Genomic DNA, 19589 nt, shown 5'->3' on the forward strand with positions numbered 1-19589 from the left:
CGAATCTCACGTAGGGGCCCCGAGCTAGTGATCTTGACTTGATGGTAACAGGAAGTAGAGAGACACATTATTTACCCAGATTCAGGCCCTCTCGAAGAGGTAAAACCGTACATCCTACTTGTATTGTATAGATTGTGGATGGGACTTGCATCTAGAGATAAATATGCCAAATATTTGAATATGCCTTGAAGTATACGCCAAGTCTTCGGAGTATTCCATTTTGAGTATGCTGAGGGCCATATCTTACGTGGACCGGGGTGTATTCTTCAGTTGTCGGTGGTCCTCGACCCGACCCATAAATGATAGGCCGACGTGATGAGTACTCCCTAATCTAGGACACCGTCACAACCCAATTATGCAAAAAAGCCAACAACATTCCATCAATATTCTATGGGTTAGTTGCCAAAAGCAAACAACATTCTATGGATTAGTGAGGTTTGTGTCCTCGTTTCAAGCTGTCTGGCCTGGAATCTGTCTGGGGTATGTTTAGTTAGAGACCCGGGGTGACTTATCTGCCTCATGAAGTTGCCTGGGCACATAATAAGCCGCTCCCTAAATTTGTTGAGACTTCTAAATTAGTTATCCCATAACTAGTTCAGAAGCTCCAATGAATGAAGGAGGTGGCTTATGGAGAAAGCTGGGGAGGAGGAGGCTTATTTTTAAGCCGTCAAAAGAACTGGCCCTTAGTCTCTCTCTCTCTCTCTCTCTCTCTCAATTTTTCACGAACATGAACAAGGATACACGTGTTGGAATCAGCGATACAAGTCACTAGCAGCAAGAAGTGGGTATAGAAAGTTGGAGCTAGGGAGGTGGGAGAGGGAAAACGTCCAATAACGGTCAGTTCGGGTTCCAGTTCTTCGATACCCCTTCACTGAAGTGATGTGCTTCTCTATAAAACCAAGTGTAAAGATCGACCTAATCTATTTCTTACGGATCGCCCAGGACCTATACCACTCCGATGCCTTGCCCACCAAAGATAAAGAGAATACTTTTTTTTTTGGCTTCATCATGTGGTAGACCTGAATACTAAAGAGACCACATAATTTTTCAAGCATGAGTAAGTGATCTTTTAGATGGACAATGTCATCTCGTGCGTAACAGTCATCTCTCACATGCTGAAGTGTGCCAATAGATATTTGTAAACTTCTTTTTCATTTCAGAAGGTGGAGTCATTTCCTAACCTCAGTACTTGTGCAGGAGAGGCCTCCCAACAAGCTATCAACAACAAGATATTTGATAAATGGACTAAAAGAGTAAAAGAAAAACAGAAAACATTAACCACAGTAAAGGTTTTCCTTAGCGGTTTTCACTTATCAAAAGCGCTACACTCTCCGGCAACGACAAGCGTAGGAGGTCAATTCTAGACCTTTTTGATAAGCAATAGTGTCAAACCCAAAAAAAAAGGAGGAATTGGTCGATAGGAATCAATGTAAAAGCTGTAAATATGGATGGACTTGCGATGTGCTAGCACAAGGTGTCATGGAAAGTAAACCTCCCCGCTCCCGTGATCGACCGGAGGGCCAACCCTAACGCCGCCAGGGTTGGTCCCCTCCTCCCCCATCGCCGCCAGGACGCGCGGGCTTTGGCAGGGTCCGTCTTTAGTCAAAGCATAAAGGACGTGGCGTGGACATATTTTTTGTCGTTGCTGTTGACGAACCGTGGTGGTGTTATCTAAGTGGCACTTAAAAGTTAAAACAGCGCCAAAAACGTCGCACCTAACAAACAAGAGATGCATGAAGCATGCTGTCCACCCACATAATAACATGTATATATGTACTATAATAAACCTGTGGTACTGTGTCGCACGTCTGCCCCTGGTGCTTCCACGAGCAGCCAAGTTAGTTCCTTTCCAGCATAATCATAAACTGAGTTAAGCTCTTTAGGCGCTCAGTTCTTTTGTTCGCCATGAATCACGTTGGTTAATCTCTTATTGATTATACCTACTTATTGGTGCTGGAGAGCCCAGGCGCAATTATCCATTTTCCCGCAAGCACACTGATGGAACCGATCTGCTGCTTATCCAGAATCTCTCTTCCCCATGTGACGCAGGCAGGACAGGAGAAAGGAGAGGAGGAGAGGAACCAAAAATGGCGCCACACCAGCGGGGCGCCGTGGGAGGGAAGGAGGAGAAAGCCCGGCTCCTGGATGTCGACGAGATCGTCGAGGCGCCAGGAGCCGCGCGTGGCCGCGTGCCGGTGCCGCCGTGGTCGGAGCAGCTGACAGCGCGCGGCCTGGTTGTGAGCGTGGCCGTCGGAACCATGTACAGCGTCATCGTCATGAAGCTGAACCTCACCACGGGTCTCAACCCTACTCTCAACGTCTCCGCCGCGCTCATCTCCTTCGTCATGCTCCGCGGGTGGACGCAGGCCCTCGCCCGCCTCGGCATCCCCGTCAAACCGCTTACGAGGCAGGAGAACACCGTTGTCCAGACCTGCGCCGTCGCCTGCTACAGCGTCGGCGCTGCAGGTTATTATCTTATTTATTAAAAGTTATACTTACTCCACTAAATGTCTAACTAATACTCCAAGTTTACGTCCCCTAAAAGGCCATCCTTTAAACTACATATTTAAATCAAATAGGGCAACTTCTCAAGATACTACCTCCTCATAAGGAAATATAAAAGCGTTTAGATCAATATGATCACTAAAGCAGTGATCTAAACGTTCTTATTATGTTTCAAGGGAGTGACAAAGAGATGACCGTGCCGCCTGCAGCCACTATACCGCCCCAAACATTAGGATAAGCCATCCTTTTTTTCACTTAAAAGTTCCTTATTTTGCTCTTAGTTGTTTTGTTTGTATTTTTTCATTTAAACATTTTTTCCTCCCTTCTCCCTATTTTTATATTTTCCTCCCACCCCTGATATTTTTCCCACCAGCTTGCCTCAAAAGTCAAAACCGTATCCAGGGCCGGCCCTGTGTTTCGGGAGGCCCTAGGCGAATTCGATGCCATGTGCCCCTATGTCCTAAGATCATATATATGTATGCGTGTACGCGGTACATAAACTTAAACATAATAATTGTTGGACAATGCCATATTACGACAGAAATACTAAAAAGATAGAAAATTGAAAGTAACATGATATGATTACCTCAAATAAGAACCAAATTCAACTGACTCCATCGACAACAATAATACTTAAGTACCCTTCAGTTGTTGAATCTTCAGATCCCTTTCTATCTTTTTTCTCCTTGTTTGAGCAACTGACAAATGCTTCTTAGGCAACATGGCGGGCTAATGTCCTAATATTATGAAGAAAAAATTATTCAAGGAATTAGAAATTTATACATGGGATGATTTGAATGATTGGAACCCTAGACATGTGCATAGAATGACAAAAAAAGGATGGTTGAATACATACTATGAAAGATTGAATTCGAAAATTATACATTAAAATTTGGAACTTCGTGTACACTGAAATTAGAGGATGGATCATGGATGAATAATTGAATACGTTCTAAAAAATAAAAGAAATTACTGAAATTGGGGTTTGCAGGGATGGATCAGGAACATGGTACAGAGAGTTATGCATGGATACGTATACGTACTGCTGTGGGCTACGCTCACTGCTCACATACATACGTATACGTACTGCTGCAGGCTGCGGCTGCTGGATTGCCGCACGGCGGGAGACGTGCACAGCGGTGACCGAGGCGACCACAGCGACGAGTGGACGAACAGACGAGCAAGGCGTCCCCGAGATCTTCGATTGATTTGTTTCACAATCGAAACGAGCGGCCCTGCCGTGCGGCATGCTTGACGCTTCGCTAATCGCTACCTGCTATCTGATGGGCCTACCTCATCTCGTTTTTCTTCTCTCATAAATTTTTTTCTCACCTATTTTGCTTGGCTATGTTATATATGTGCACTACATCATGGGCCCCTCCCTGGGCTGGGCCCTGGGCCGTTGCCCCCCTGCCCATGCCCCAGGGCCGGCCCTGACCGTATCAACTACCCCACCAGCTATTGACTTACCAAATACTCCCTCCGTCCCATAATGTAAGACGTCTTTTGATACTAATGTAGTGTCAAAAAACCTCTTACACTATGAGACGGAGGGAGTAGAAATTTATTTTCTTTAATAAGCCAATAAATAAATACTTGTGAAATAAATGTTTACCGAATAAAATCCTACTGTATGATTTCTTCTCCGTGTTCCAAATCCATTCTCCCTGTTTTAGATAAACATTCTTGTTTAGCTTTCTAGATCAATTTTATCCGGATTTCTGGTTCATAAATTCAGACAGATTCTTTTGAAATAGGCTTGTGCCCCACTTTACATATAAAATACAACATAAGAGTACACGACAACGAGAAGGTCCTTTTACAAACCAGATATAAAGATACGACAAGAAGCATAAAACAATCATAATATATCACAACAGTCCAAGGGACGGCACCCGAACTCCACCACTCCATGACAACGCCCTCAGGAGGGTGACGACGTGTCACCGTTGCCGAGTCCGCGGACATTGATTTTCACCCGGAGCCCTGGCACAGGAAGAGACCCACAAACAACATCCTCAAGAAGATAGCGGCACCCGCGAGCGTCGCCTTCACCGGCGTCAAATCGCAAAGTTTTCGCTCGGGAACTCACCCGCACCACCAGGAGACACCTAGGCCACCACTACGATGAAGACTTGCCTGTCCAAACAAGATCCGGGCGCCGCCAGAGAGCATGCCAGACCCCCCCCCCCCCCACAGACGACCAAGAGGCGAGACCACCACCACCATGAATCCCGCAGAGAGCCGACTGGGCAGACCACCATCCCATGTCGTCCGGGGCTTCCAAAGATGAACCCATCACCAACGCCATAAACGCCACCACAAACAACCGATGGTACTCCGCCTAGACATGGTTGGAGGTGATCCAAAGCACGGGCGAGGAGCAGCGTGTGCCGAGAGGAGCGGGCGTCGCCCCGTCAGATCTAGTCATCCAAATCCGGACAGGGGACCTCCGTAGCAACCGGCACCTCCGGCCGCCCTGTGGCAGCCGGCACGTTCGGCCGCCAATCGCAGTCACCTCCTTTGGCTCCTGACAATGTGCTCCACCAGCGCGCTTCACCGCCGAGTGTCGTAGTCTGACCCCACGCATGCTCATTGTCACATGCTCGTGGAAGGAGAGCGCCACACGCCCGAGCACGCTCGGAGCAACCAGCCGGGCCGCCATCGGATGAGCGCCACTACCACTATGACGCCACCTCCATCGGGCACTGCAGAGGCAGCCGACTACGGCCCAAGCTGTCCGCAATATGCCTCAACCCGCGCCGCATGCTAGCCTCCGTTGTCAGATCTTTTTTTTGACGAGAACAGCAGGAGCTCTGCCTTTGCATTATAGATGGGAGGAGATATAAAGTTACATGGTACTGGTAGAGGCGGCAAAAGTGCCCCACGAACCGAAGACAAAACTAGCTCTTGAAACAGAGAGCTACAGAGACAAAAAAGAAGACACCATCCTACACCCTGTTCCTACCCAGCCACCTGAATGGAAGGGCGGAAGGCCTCGTTGAGCATCTTGAAATCTTCTTGAATGAGATTCACCAAGGCTCTTGGCGTCATCTCAGCATTTTCAAAAACCCTTCTGTTCTGTTCCTACCAAAGATGCCAAGCAATGTATGCCGAGAGGGATGTTTCCTCGGCAGCCTTGGATTGCGCACCGCGATGCATATAGAGCCTCTTCCACCAATCTGAAACTGAAATTGCAGAGTGCACCACATTGTAAATCCTGTCACTTGTGCCCTGGGCTAGGTACCAAACCTCTCTTGCATAGCTGCATCGCAGCATGATATGCTCCGCAGTTTCTGGCTCCTAGTCACACAACCGACAACAGGCATTGTGTGGCCATCCTCTAGCCTGCAGCCTGTCAGCGGTCCAATTTCGGTTCTGTAGCAACAGCCAGATGTAGAACCGAACCTTTCCCTCGAGCTTTGTTCTCCACACCCGTGCAATCCCAGGTTGTTCAATCCGTGCAGCGAACTGGATCTCATAAGCAGAGCAGGCCGAGTAACGTCCATTTGCAGTGATTGTCCATTTGATTTTGTCTCGATGAGCCAAGAGAGTAATCAGCTGTACTTTTTCCCACAAACTGACAAATTGACAGAGTTGATGATTGTTGTCCATTCTTTGCAACCCTTGCATCCACCGCCCATTGCACAAAGCCTCTCTGACTGTCAGAGTTTTGAATCTGGCAAGATTGAAAATGTCGGGGGCCAGTTGATTAGGGGCCTCACCATTGAGCCAGCGATCCTTCCAAAAAACAGCAACACTGCCATCCCCCAATTGCAGGGAAGTGCAGCTGGAGAAGAGCTGGCGGTCAATATCGTCACAGGGAGTCGGCGATCCTTTCCATGGTCTGTCCTCATCTTCCCACTTGAACCATTCCCACCGCAATCGCAGAGCCCTGCTAAAACAGTCAATATCCTTCACACCGAGCCCACCATAACGCTTGGGAGAGCACACACGTCTCCAATTTACAAGACTTTTCCCTCCCACCGACTCATTCTCGGCAGACAAAAGAAAATTTCTCCTCATCTTATCCATCTTTTTGATGAACCACTTGTCAGGTTGGAAGCTTGTCAGGAAGAAGGTGGCAGTGGCCGTAACCACTGAATTGATGTACACTAGTCTTCCCATCCTGTTCAGCATCCTCCCCTTCCTAGGAGCCAGCTTACCCGCGACTTTGTCTAGAACCGGTTGCAATTCTGCTCTTCGTGGCTTCCGAAACCCAAGTGGGAGGCCAAGATATTGGCATGGAAAGCTTCCCTGCACCCCGCGAAAAGCAGCCATCAGATGTTGAATATCGATTCCAGAGCAAGAAATGGGATACGCCACTGTCTTCTCAATGTTGGCACAGAGCCCAGAGGCATCCCCAAAAGCCTTAAGGATAGCCTGGACAGCAGCAAAGTCTTGGGGCACCGGGTTAATGAAGAGAGCCGCATCGTCGGCGTAGAAACTAGATCTCAGCCGAGCCACCCGTAATCTTAAAGGCATCAGAATTGCCCTCTCCGTGGCCATCGCAAACATCCGCTGCAAAGGCTCCATCGCGATGATAAAAAGCAGCGGCGATATCGAGTCGCCCTGCCGCAGTCCACACCTATGAACAAAGGGGGGACCTGGTGACCCATTTAGCATTACCCGAGAGGAGGAAGAAGCAAGAATGATAGAGATCATATCCCGCCAACGCTGGCCAAAACCCATTGCCTCCAAAACCTCCAGCAGGTAGCCCCAACAGACCGAGTTAAAGGCTTTGGCCACATCAAGCTTCAGAAATACCAGGGGAGATTTTCCAGAGTGAGCAGCCTTGATGACATTCTTCACATATAGAAAATTATCTTGGATCGACCACCCTCTGATAAAAGCACTCTGGTTGTTAGAAACGAGCTTGTGGATCTCGGGAGCCAGCCTAGATGCCAACATTTTACTCAGCAGCTTAGGCACACTGTGCATCAAGCTAATAGGGCGGAAATCACTTGCATTTTGGGCTCCATCTCGCTTTGGCAGTAGCACCAAGTTTGCCGTGTTTACAATGTTCCAATTCGGAGCGCGGAGGGAGTGTATGCAATTCACAGCAGCAAGGAGATCCCCCTTAATAAGCGGCCAACATATTTTGTAAAACGCGTCGGTGAAGCCATCCGGTCCCGGCGCTTTTTCCCCATGGATCTCTGACACGGCATCTCGAAGTTCTTGTTCAGAGAACAACCTCTCAAGGTGGGACAGATCCAAGTGTGGCAAATTCAGGGCCTCCCAATTAAGTGAAACAGTGCACAAGAGAGGGCTACCCATGATCCCTTTGAAGCGGTTGAGCAAGATCTGGGCCTTTGCGGCATGATCAGAAACCGGTCCATTTTGTCCATTTAGCACTGGAATATGGTTCTTCCTGCGCCGCCCGTTGGCCCTGAGATGAAAAAAATGGGTGCTGGCATCTCCTTCCTTGATCGCGGTCAATCTTGACTTCTGCCTCCATCTAGCTCTATCAATGGCCGCAAATCCCAACAACTTGGCTTTTAGTAGACTCCTCAACTTTCTCTCTGCTTCTGTCAATTGTCTGTCCTCTTGCGCAAGGTCAAGCTGAAAGATAACTTCATTTGCAATTCTAGACATGAAAGAAGCCCATCGCACATTCTGCTTGTTCCACTTTTTTAGTGCCGCTGCAGTTCTGGACAATTTTGTGTGCATCACCCTAACTGGATCCCCGGATGTGACCTCTTTACTCCAAGCTTGCTCAACAATCCCGTCAAACTCCGAAGATTTTAGCCAATGGTTCTCGAAACAAAAGGCCCTACAGTGAGCAAGCTGCATCTTTTTCAGCACTAAAGGGCAGTGATCGGAGATATTCGTTGATGCTGGGCTCAACTGAAATTGGGGAAAGGCAGCTTCCCACTCGCCAGATACCAGCACTCTGTCAATTTTGGTGAGATTGGTGTTTTGACGCTCGTTAGACCAGGTGAACCTCCTCCCCAACAATGGGGAATCAATTAGTTCCAGATCCTTGATGAGTGCCCTGAATCTGCCCATCATCCGGAGATTGCAGTTAAAATTGCTCTTGTCATCAGCCCGTCTGATCATGTTGAAATCTCCCAAAACCATCCATTTCGGCAGCATGTGTTGCTTAATCCCTCTTATCTCAGCAATGAACCCCAATTTTTCAGCCTCTAACTGAGGGCCATAGACCCCAATGATTGACCAGCTGCTGCCATCCGATTTATCCTTTATTGTACCAGAGATGGAGTGAACGCCTGTTGCCAAGGGGACCTCAGAAATCTCAAAATCATCTAAGCAAGCAAGCAATACCCCTCCTCTAGACCCATTGGCAGGTAAGGTAATGAAATTATCAGCAAAACGGTGCCCCAAGGTCTCCAACACTAAGCTCCTGGTCATGTCATTGATTTTAGTTTCTTGCAGGCAAATCAGATTACACTTTAGCTCAGTGACAAACAATTGTACAGCCCTTCTCTTTGCCGGGTTATTTAATCCCCGGACGTTCCAATTCAGAATTGCAATATCCATAAAACAGTGCCAACACTCATAACAGACCTCCAAATCTTGACATCAATCTCCATCCACTGTCTCCACCAAAGCCAGGTGGAGCTGCAACAACTACCCACATACAGATACAAACGCACACACCACAACCCTGAGCAGCACCCCACGCCCATTAACCTTTGTTTGACTAACATCAGGAAACTGAAGCTACACACACACACAACAAGCATTATAACAAGTTCAGGCAACAGAGACTTGTGCCCGCCCATGGACCGGCTGCCCGCCCTTCTTGCCAGGTTCGCCCGTCGCATCGATCAGCTCAGTGATCGCCTCGACAAACTTATCAGACAGCGGCTGCTTGTACATGTCTCTGTATTTCTTCTGGAGGTCCGCCGTTGTCGGGCCCACCATCTGCGATTCTCCTGCCCAGACACCCCCTTTCTTCATGAGAACGAGCTGTACCTTGTCTATGGTGGACCATCCCGCAGTTGGCTTAGCAGCGAGCCTGCCGCTGCTTCGCCTAGCGAGCTTCCCAGCTGCGCCCCCTTCTTGGCCGCCGCCATCGACAGGGGTGGGGAGAAGAGCGGCGCGGAGAGGAGATGTGCATGAGATGAGGAAGCGGCTCAGGTGGTCGATGGTTTCCTCTCCCCCGCCCGCATCTACATCCTTGTGGCTGTCCAGGCCCAACACCGGCAGTCCCTGCTCAGGGTGCCCAACCTGTGGGCTTGCTGTAGGCGAGTGTGGCCCAAAGACGCCTTCAAAGGATTCCCCTCCCCCGTCCACCTCACCGCTCACCTTGGCTCGATCCTGACCCAGTCCTTTCGCTAGGATAGGCTCTAGCAGCCCCACTGGTCCCACCTTTAGCGGGGCACATGCACCAATCGCCAGATTTGCATGAGAAAGGCCATGCACGTTGCCCTCATCGGAGGCTGCCCTTGCTGCTTGATGCCCCTTCTGGCCATGGTCTTCCATGCCTGCACAAGGCTGAGCTGGTTCCTGGCGCTGCGTCCCTGGCTCCTCAGTAATCACACTTTCACGAGGAAGGCCATGCACAACCTCCCTGACGCCGGACTGCCCTTCTGCATATTTCTCTTGCTGTAGCTGGCCCATGACTGCAGAGATCGCTCCCAGCTGACCGGGGATGGGAGGCGTCTCATCTGATCTCATGAACGGATCCCTTTCTGACCTTGAACAGCCCGCCGTTGCAATGTCAATCAGCGGAGGCAGGTCCTCCTCCAGCCGCCCGGCGTGCTGCCTCCCTTGTCCGGCGTGATCACTATGTCGACGTTCACCTCTGCCGGCTGCTTCCTGACGCAACCCCACGCTCGCCAGCCGGTGGCCCTCGCCGTCCCCATACCGGCGCCTACTTCCACCACCTCCACCACTGCCTCCAGATCCGCCCGCGCCCGCGTTTGGGAAGCGAAGCCTGGTGTGCGCCGAGACGCGCGGCGGTGGCGGCGGAAAGTCACCATCTTCGTAGCTTATAAACCACCTGTAACCCCATCTGGCCGGCCAAGACGGCGGCACACCATCCTCCGAAGGGATGCCGCTGACCGCACTGTGACTGCTACAAGCACTGTCCGGGCTCGACTCCGGCGGGCAGGTGAAGTCGAACACATGATCCAGATGGATGAGAACTGGATGGCTCAGCAGCCCAACCTGTCCCCAACGTGGTGATGGTTCCTCGAAGATGCCCAGCTCAGGGTAGTGAGATCCTGGCGACTCCATCTCCCTCGGCTCCTCCAATTGAAGGACACCCCTGGTCTTGAGCTTCTCGACGGCGTCCATCCACACCCAGAGGCGAAAGCATCCAGTCTCCTACTCCCGACGCACCTCCGTGTCAATCCCCTCGATCAGCATGGAGGGATCGAACAAAGAGGCCACACTGCTGATATCCCACGCATGCTCTGGAACCCCTTCTAGGCACACCCTGGCCCTGTACAACAGCTTCGCCGGCGTACCACACCGGAAACGCGACCACGGCGCGATCATGAAGGAGACGCGCCCAAGCACTAGCGGCCCCTGGATCCCCAGCACCATGTCCCGGACTACCGCGTCGTCGAAGACGAGGAGAAGCTCCCCAAGCGCTCGGAGTGACACCTTGACTTGCTCTTCAGGGAAGCGGAAGCGCAACGCCAGGGCCCGCTTAATGTCGACGAGCTCAAACGGGGCCGGCGTCCCCACCACGATCGCCACCACACCACACCTGGAGAGACTCCGCGAGACCAGCGGTCCGGCGAGCCGTCGCGATGACCAGCCCATGCCGGACCTCGGGGTCATATGCCGGCGCCTCCATGGGAGCACGGACAGCAGAGTGCGGCGGCAGGCCGGGTGGCGGAGGGGGAAGGATGACTTGCGAAGCAGCTGCCGGTGGCTGGACTTGAGGCGAGCACCACCTAGCTCTATGGCCTATGCCGCCGCACAGCAAGCACCTGGAGCGGTTAGTGCACTTGGCGATCCGGTGGTCAGGCTCCAAGCACCGAAAGCACTTCCCCCAAGCTTTCTTGAACAGGAGCTCTTTTCCACTGGCTTGCTTTGGGCTTGGGATGCCGCTGTGGTCGCTGGTAAAAAGGGGGGCGCCTGCCCCTTCCAACCATCGTCCACCCACCATCTTCAATGCGAGCGGGGGGGATGGGCACAACGGGCAGCGTGGGAGTGGGATCCGCACGCGGGGCAGTGATGATGGACTGGAGACGCCTCGCCGGCGCTCCCGCCCCCGCGGGCGGTATTGAAGGCGCATCAGAGCCTGCAGATCTTGATGGCGCAGCAACCTTACCCGGCGAAAGCAGCGCATCCAAGAACGGGGTGGGTGAGGAGTTTCCCGACTCCTTGAGCGGCCCTGAGCCAGCAGCGAGCGCGAGCAGAGCGGTCGACGAGGCCATGTCGACCCCGCGAGCGGCCGGAGGGAAGGGGGGTCGGCGCGGCGCCGCCGAGGAGGCGACGCAGGGAGCGACGAGAGGGAGAGTGTTTGGTCACTTCTTTCTCAATCTCAAATGTGTCGGCCTAGTTGCTCGGTGTTGCCTTTGTAGTGGTGCGGCACTGCGGCGGCAGTGGATCTTTGATGTTCGTTGTCAGATCCAGCTGGACCTAACCGGAACCGAGCCTGCATGCACCGCCCTCCATCCTCACCACCGGTCTCGACCGCGCATCGGACGGCGACCGCCACTGGCCTGCACTACCTACAGGCTACAATACGTGCCGCCCGCCGCCGCCCATCGCTAGATATAGGGTCTCTTGACCTGCAGGACCCGACGCAGGAGACGCCCCCACCTCGCCTCAACTAGCCATGCCACTTGAGGAGCCTGTGTGCAATCGTTGGAGGGTGCTTGGTCACGCCACCATGCGGTGCCCTTGCCCGGCGACACTGTCCCGCCTAGGATCCTAACCAGCAAGGCCGACAGGGCTTCTCCTGACCAAGCCAATGCGATCTGATGGAAAAAAACTAGTCAATGTATTTATATATTAACACTCCCCCTTACGTGTAGCTCCCTCAGGCCTAAACGTGGACCAAAAGTGGGCTGCAATTTTAATTGCGCCAGGTGAGTTTTGAACTGAAGACCTCTTGACTCTGATACCATGTAGAAGTGCATGCTCTACCCAATGCAATCAAAAGACTGATATGATGAAAGAGACTCGACAATACATTTATACGTCAACATTCCTCCCCGTCGCCTAGGAAGGAAGGGGTTTCTTTTTACCTAAAAAGTCACGCACCCTCATGAACTCAGATAGATTGCCAGTATGTATACATGGTTCTATATATTCTCTTTTTTCAGGTTTAGGTTCTTGAGACCGTAGATCTCTGTACAGTGTTTTCCTTTTGCTCAGTCTCCGATCTGTTCATGCAGATCTTTTTATTAAACACACTGTTCTTCTGTTGATGTTGAAAAGAGGGACAAGATCTTTATAATTTTTTGCTGCAAACTTTTGCACACACAATATTGTCTAAACTCATGTATGCATCCCCGCCGTGTTCTATTCAATGCACGTGGTGGAGACAAAAATAAATCATGCAACAGTCTCTTCATTTTGTTTGAAGTTAAAAACATTTTTTGTGAGATTCATGCTCACTTAAACCATTACCGTTGAAACAATCTGGCTGGGGCAGCACCCTGGACATGCCATCAAACTCCAGATCTGACACCTCTGTGTGACGACGTCGAAGGAGGAAACTTGACCGACCAACCTTCAACCACGAATCCATCATCTTCCAACCACCGCCGATGGAGAACACCGTCGGTACCCGCTTCTTAACAACCTCTTGTGCTCCGTGCCAATGTTAGAGAGAACGTCGTCTTAACGGCAAAGCCCGAGAACACAAGTCCGCTATAGGGATGCCACCGCCGCCACACCATCCTCACTTGAACAAACTAGCACCCAGATTCACCGCTCACCAAAGAGCAGTATGCCATGTCTTGAAAGGATCTGAAGCTTTCTTATTCTTCACCAGCATCGCCCTCGCCGGAGCCGAGACGATCAACAACCAAAACCTAAGCTAAGCCGTAAAACATGTAGCTACATGATCTGCATGCTAGAACCAGCGACCTACCCCCCCCCCCCCCCCCCCCCCACACACACACACCACACACACACACCACCACTAATGACCAATAGATCAGCAGCAGAGGGGAGCCGTCGAAGGCTAGCCGCTCTTGGCGAATGAGATGGCCTTTCTTTCTTTCCTGGGAAGAAAGAAAACCCTTTTTAGAAAGAAAAAAACCCTTCATACATAACTCTACACATGTTACTCACCATTCATTTCGTAGCAGCAACGGATGGGTATTTAGCTAGTTTTATGAAAATAAGAAATGTTGTCAAGTAAATTGACGAGCTCCTTCCTGGATTGGAATCCTTGCTTTGCTTTATTTTACCAGGAGGGTTTGGGTCCTACCTGCTTGGGCTCAACAAGAAGACCTACGAAATGTCGGGAGTGGATATGGAAGGCAACGTGGGGCACAAGGAGCCTGGCCTTGCGTGGATGATCGGTTTCCTCCTCGCCGTGAGCTTCGTAGGCATTCTTGCGCTCGTCCCTCTAAGGAAGGTTGGTGGAAAATTATTACATACTATCTTGCTTCTCTCATAGGTCATGTGTAAACGATTGATTGTTTCAAATGCAACCTAGCAACAATTCTCTCTCCCACTGCACAATTTCAGATTTTGGTAATTGACTACAAGTTAATTTACCCAAGCGGGACAGCAACCGCCGTGCTTATAAATGGATTTCATGCAGCTCAGGAAGATCAACTGGCAAAGTAAATTTGAGCTGCTTTTCCTAATTCAATAGCATGAACATATTGTAAATTTGAGTCCATATATATGGGATATTATATATGGTTTTACTATGCATGTTAGGCCACACATTAGTTACACTAAATCTTGGAGCGGGGTTATTAGTCATGTGACTCATAAAAGTGATTAAGGTGAATTAAATCATCGAAACTTGGAAATAGACAATCTTCTTGTTTCTCGTAATCATGCTTTGGTTTTGCGCTCTCTTACTTAATGTTTTGCTTTGCTAACGTCAGGATGCAAGTGAAAGGATTTACAAAATACTTTACAATCAGTTTCTTTTGGAGCGTGTTCCAGTGGTTCTTCTCTGGTGGAGATAATTGCGGGTTTTCGCAGTTTCCCACTCTTGGACTACGAGCTTGGAAACATACGTAACACTAGCTGTCCGCTTCACTCATGATTACATACTGTGATGGTTGACTAATAACAATATAAACTGATCCTTGTCTCATGATTCCTCTTCCTGGGATCGATATATGTATGTCAGATTCTTCTTCGATTTCAACCTCACATATGTTGGCGCTGGGATGATTTGCCCGTACCTTATCAATGCGTCTCTACTTCTTGGTTCCGTCCTGTCTTGGGGTGTAATGTGGCCACTGATAGCTGGTTTGAAAGGGGACTGGTATCCGGCAGATTTACCAGAAAGCAGCATGAGAAGCCTGCAAGGATACAAGGTTTGTTTCCAAATTGATTTTCCTACGATATCGAAAAACATGTGTGATAGCATTCCTTCTAACCTTCCCATATTCATGTCATGCATAGGCCTTCATCTGTGTAGCTCTGATCCTAGGGGACGGCGTATACAATTTTACCAAGATTTTTGTGACCACAATTAAGAGTCTAGTTGCAAAATCATCAACACAGAAGAATGAAAAGATAGGTAAATTAATTGTTTAACATGAATGAATGGCATCTTTCTGATCCTAGCCAGTTTGTTTTCTTCACATGAAAGATCATATATACGATCTGATCCCATGGCTGCTTATATATGTTTCCAGAGCAAGATATCGATGACATTCAGCGTAGTGAAGTTTTTGCAAGAGACAGTCTCCCTAACTGGCTGGCCTGCTGTGGTTACGTCGTATTAGCAATTGCAGCAGCAATCACCGTTACCTTGATGTTCCCTGAGATGAAGTGGTACTATGCAGTTATGGCCTACGTTTTGGCTCCTGCCCTCGGTTTCTCCAATGCCTATGGAGCCGGCCTTACTGACATCAACATGGCCGCAAATTATGGCAAGATTGCGCTACTCGTTCTTGCGGCCACAGCTGGAAAGGATTCTGGCGTTGTCGCTGGCCTGGTAGCAATGGCGAATCTAGGAACAAAATGAAGGGTAGGCTCAAGTCAATGGCGAGGAAACTAAGCTCTCTTTTGAAGAAAAAAAAAACCATGATGTCCTAATGTTGTTGTCAAAATAAGCTCAAAGTTTTCCAGATTATTACTTAAAACATGTTGTCTTAACTATATTTTTCTAGGATTTTTTAAAAAATATATGAATTTTTGAAGCAAAATTTGAATTTATCTTGAAAAATAGCCACTATGTCCCCATCTTGCTGTCCATATAAGGAGGGATTCCGATCACATTAGCTGTTAAGGGAAGGGTATCTGGGTTCACATTAGTTGGGATAGGTTCAGGGGTTCAGTGCGAGGAGTACATGCATGCACTCATCTTTGTACTCTTCTTTTTTGCAAATAAGTTGCATTAGACACTAAATTAGTTAACTGTACATGAACTAGTAATTACAGTAGATGGAGGCTGGTCATTCATGTGTGGTGCCGGTTCTATGCGTGTGTGGCGTTGTGTGCTTGCTACTCATGGTAGATGTACTATTGAGCTGGTATGAAAGTAGTAGTAGTAGTAGTAAAAAAATATTGGTTTTTGGAGGGTAGGCTTGAGCCTCTTTAAGCCTCCCTAGTAGACTCGCCGCTGCCTGGTAGGCTGCGGTATGGTGAAATGCTTGACGTCGATATCTGCCGATCTGATGCAGGATTTCAAAACTGGACATCTTACATTGACCTCGCCAAGATCAATGCTTATTGCTCAGATCATTGGAACCGCCATGGGGTGTGTTATCTCACCACTGACATTCTTTGTGTTCTACAGAGCCTTTGACATAGGCAACCAAGAAGGGCGCCGTATGCTCTAATATACCGGAACATTGCGATTCTTGGAGTCGAAGGCTTCTCGGCTCTGCCCATGCATTGCTTGAAGCTGTGCTATGGTTTCTTTGGCTTTGCTGTGGCCGCCAACCTTATGAGGGACTTCCTTCCTTCCAAGTATGCTAGATGGGTTCCGCTACCAATGGCAATGGGATTTCCTTTCCTTGCAGGCGCGAGCTTTGCCATTGACATGTGTGTCGGGAGCTTGATAGTCTATGTATGGAACAAGATTGATAGACGTAATGCGGTACCAATGGTGCCAGCAGTTGCATCTGGTTTGATATGTGGGGATGGTCTTTGGATCTTCCCTGCATCCTTACTTGCACTGGCCAAGGTCAATCCACCAATGTGCATGGCATTTGCTTCTACACACTAAACGGGCCAGTAAACATGGTCCATAGCATGCAATAAGTTGAATGATAGGATGATGATGATGCAGCAATTGCCAAATCAAATTGAGTATCCAGTTATTCTCTGTAAACTTTATCATTATACAGTATATTTATACCAATGAGGGTAATCAAATTAAGGTGTATTTTACCACTTATATTTTGTGTCGTCACAATGGTTTTACCAACTAACTTGCAACCAACATTTGTACCACTTTGTACCATCTCAGAGTTTGCTGCAGTTGTGCCAAGAAGAATGAGGTTCTCGCACGAAAAATGGCGAGGCAGATCAGCGGCAGGAACATAACTGTACAACCAAGTAGTAAACATGGCTAGTATGATCTGCTTCCACTTGAAATTCAGTTTTCGTGACCATAAGCTCTCAGGCAACCTGTATCGAAACTGTAACACCATAGCTCTTGTTTTGGACAGGTCTTCCTGTACATGAGCATGAGCCGCTAATAAGCTTCAGGGTTAGTTGAGTAGTGGCTGCACCCTCGTGTGCTGCATGTTGTATAAATGTAACACTTGATGACTGCATACAAACTGTATATTCAATCTCTCTCATTTATCTGCTGAGTAGAATTCACTTATCTTATCCATTTTCAAGTGTGACCATACTACTGGAACTCCAAGAAATATAACACTCAGCCTACTGTGAGGAGCCATACAGTTCCATCAGTGTCAGGTGGTTTTGCTGGTGGTAGGGAGGAAGAAACAATACCAGACATGTTCATGGGAATCCCACTTCCTCCAAAATCTGTACGAGCACCACTGTGCAGAGAAAATATGCAGGACAAAGATCATATGCAGTACTTTTGGACCTAAGCCTGTTGCCGCTACCGTACTGAAGGGACCAAGAATTCGCCTATGATACCCAGAGGGACAAAGGTAATGCCCAGTATACATGTACCTCAAAGGAAACATTTAGGGCCTGTTTGGACCAGCGTTTTCGTTTCAAATACCTCTGTAAAAAATACATGCCTCGCTCGGTCGTTTCGTTTTCTGGCCGGAAATTGCTCACTAGCCGGTAAGTTACACCTGTAAAGAAAACACCTCCGTATTATTTTACACCCAATCCAAGCGCAGCCTTAACAGAAATTGTAAAGGGCGGAAGTCCTACTGACAAGTATCCAAGTCCAACAGTTCAGGTCTCAAGGTCCTTGGTAGAAAAATGCTTTCCTTCACTCAATGCAGTACCCCATCATCACCTAGGAGTACCCCAAGGGTAAAAACTGCATTGAACGAACATTCTCACTAAGAGAAAAAAATATATGTGCCAGGCACAAGGCTGAGGGGGGAAGAATCTGCAGAAGAAGGAAATAGATCAGAGGAAGATTCAGGGAGTGTTGAATGCGGTACAGTACTAGTGAAGCACCGATTGAACAAGCTGATCAAGAAAGATATTACAATCAACAAAACACACAACAAGGTGAGTGACTACAGATTACAAAATTATCAAATACTGCATGGATATTGTTTTAACAGAATGCGAATACTTGCAGGTGTTTAACTTGATATCGTTTGTATTGATGAAACTGAAAATCCAGATCAATCACTCTGAAACAATTGGCAGCGCACAATGCATCCCAGGAGAGCAACAAAGATATAACTCACCCCTAGTAGGTTATTGTTCAAGCCAATGTTTATTGGTATTGCATCTAGTCTTCGGTGATGTACTAGTCTAAGTTCTTTTAATGCCTGCACTGAAGGAAATGATGGAAAGAGCAAAACCAGGGAAAGAGCATGCCGAGGTTTGTCCAGGCTCCCCTGAGAATGTCATTGAGATGCTGGAGCACCAAGAGCCAAAAACTCCGAGACCAGTGCCAGGCACGTCACTTGAACCGATATCACAAGAGGAAAACTATAAAAAGCAAGAGCAGCCCAGTCATGTGTCTGTTCTTGATCTGTTCATCCTTGAAGATGTCGACAGCGCTGAAAATAAGAGCATGATAAAATGCAATATTCAATTGACAGAAAGTAAAACTTATGCTTACCATCGTCCTTTAGAAAATAACATGTTGTAATTTTTTGACTGGTTTCATCTTCCAATGACCTACAGGTGAGTTGCACAAACATGTCTTGATGCCCCAGTACTACCAAGAAGAGATCTTCTGGGAGGACAAGGATGTCAGGTTAGGTTACATAGAAAGCTATCAGGACTATGCACATACCAGAACTTAGAGGCATGGTATCTACAAGATGAATTAGTTAGCACCTGCCTGTTTGAAGAACTGCATCAGGGCAATCATCAAACAGATGATTTGACGCTCTTCTTTGACTGCATCTGTGAAGCTATAACAGCAATACAGGGCAAACACTTCAGAAACCCCCCTGCTTATCTTTTGCTAGACAAAACATACAGGCACCACCAATGGGACAGAACTTCATCTCAGAAATAAATAAGTGTATCAAGGGCTATCTCAGTTATCAGTATCCAAGCACATTGAACCAGCTAGGTAACATGGATCTGGAAGAGGGAACTTGGATGAATCTCCGATCGGAAACATGTTGTGGATATATGGGGATTCTTACTAGATGAACTGTTAGAAGATGTCGCTTATGACTTGTGGACATGGTCTATCAGGGCGATCAACTCAGAGCATTGTGTGCTTGCTAATGTGAGTATTAGATAGCTTTTTAACATGTTTGGGAGGGCAGAGCCAGTGAGGTTTTTTTCTCTTGATAGTGTGCAGATGACGGTTACGATATTGTTCTTGTGCCTTGTCCCTTGTGTGGTGTGTGCATATGTAATTTGTGTAACTT

The 19589-nt window shown here is 48.5% G+C and overlaps 1 pseudogene across 1 annotated transcript; it reads left to right on the top strand.

Annotated features, from left to right (window-relative positions):
* Positions 1-1789: 1789 nt before the first annotated feature.
* LOC125511511 (putative metal-nicotianamine transporter YSL9) lies at positions 1790-17863 on the top strand (annotated as a pseudogene). Its single transcript, XR_015603070.1, has 9 exons — positions 1790-1837; positions 2050-2466; positions 13857-14023; positions 14137-14234; positions 14508-14642; positions 14759-14948; positions 15037-15154; positions 15273-15574; positions 16194-17863. The product of XR_015603070.1 is annotated as a putative metal-nicotianamine transporter YSL9 (transcript).
* The last annotated feature ends 1726 nt before the right edge of the window (positions 17864-19589 follow it).

Source organism: Triticum urartu, chromosome 5A (genome assembly GCF_056163025.1).
Source record: "Triticum urartu cultivar PI428250 chromosome 5A, HENAU_Tu73, whole genome shotgun sequence".
Classification (NCBI taxonomy): domain Eukaryota; kingdom Viridiplantae; phylum Streptophyta; class Magnoliopsida; order Poales; family Poaceae; genus Triticum; species Triticum urartu.